The following is a 1,391-nucleotide window of genomic DNA, read 5'->3' as shown; positions in this document are numbered from 1 at the left end:
TGTTTGTCTTTTTTTACTCTGTGTCTCTCAATTTTGGTATTCCCTTTCAATTTCCTACTTCTAATACCAGTATACATGGTTTCCAATATACTCAGATAAGATTACAGATCATGAACCATCTTGTAACACCGTTCTGGTATAAATTTTATATAGGGGAAAAGGAACATTCTTGTTGATCTATAGACTGGCCAAGTTAGGAGTACACTAGGTGGAAAGCTAACATCTACTATCTCCTCCGTTGTCACCAAGCTCACGTAGGTGTTGTATTAATTTGTACCAACAGCTTGCTGATAGAAGCCATCCAGATAGATTTGCTACGGCAGGAAGGCACGGAAGAGGAGAAAGAGAACAGACTTGATGTCCTATGATGGAGTGTAGAGGCTGCTGGCTGGAAAAACCAGAACATGAGAAGTTGCATTCCTTAAGATGCCATGCCGAGCAGAAAGCCTCCCAAAAATCCTCCAGTTACTAGAACGTTCTTCTTCAAAACCTCCTCAGCTTTGCTCTTCACCTCAGTTGGTATTTGGTTGCTCTTATGAATCTTCAACTGTTCTTTGGCTTTTTTCATGTCCTTTTCTACGCGTTGCCAGTCAACTTTCATGTATTCAGTATGGTTTGCAATCGGAAGGAGAAAAAAAATCCTCCACCCACAGCTGTTGCAGCCAATTTCCCAACCTTCTGGGATATGAAGCCAGTACACCATCCAGTCACACCACCAATTAACAGCTGGGTTGCCACGCTATACTTTTCAACGGACGGTCCCGAATCCTGTCCAAACAGTTTGCGCCACCATGGTTGCTTTCTGGCGAATTCTGCAAGGTCCAAGGATTCAAATTTTCCCTCCAAGTTTCCTTGACTGGACGCCGCCATTTCGGCGAGCTCGTCTGGCAAGGACATGCGCAGAGGCTCTGTGTGATAGGATGCTGAGTAGCGCGCCGTGGTGAAGGTGGTCAGGTGGCTTGGTGAGACATTTCTTAACAGCTTTCTGTGAGTGAAGTATGATACTGATTGATACATTGGGTGCATTTGACTAGAGCTGAGATTCAAAGTTCTTATCATTACTTGGCCACTAAGCAGCCCAGTGAGTTTTGAAAGGATGTTTAAACTGTTAACTTAGTCCCTCCATGTGTCAGAAGACTTTTTTGGGTTGTGATTTCTCAAGACTTCTTAAATACTGTATTAATTATTGAATATGAATTTTAAGTTCAAAGTTTCTTTTCCATATCCTATACTTTATTAGGTAACATATTTGAGTTCTGAAGCTAGTCTTGATTTTTTTTCCATTTTTTGGAATTTGTTTCCAGAAATAGTATTTTACTCCTTATCTGACTTATGTAACTGTAACCCTTCTGTACCTTTGTAATAATAATGAACAAATTAAAAAACTGTAT

General features: G+C 40.7%; 1 pseudogene; it reads right to left on the bottom strand.

Annotated features, from left to right (window-relative positions):
• Positions 1 to 229: 229 nt before the first annotated feature.
• Positions 230 to 937, bottom strand: LOC125363176 (annotated as a pseudogene).
• Between the last annotated feature and the right edge of the window lie 454 nt (positions 938 to 1,391).

This window comes from Perognathus longimembris, chromosome 14 (assembly GCF_023159225.1).
Source record: "Perognathus longimembris pacificus isolate PPM17 chromosome 14, ASM2315922v1, whole genome shotgun sequence".
Classification (NCBI taxonomy): domain Eukaryota; kingdom Metazoa; phylum Chordata; class Mammalia; order Rodentia; family Heteromyidae; genus Perognathus; species Perognathus longimembris.
This window is presented reverse-complemented; position numbering and strand designations above follow the sequence as displayed.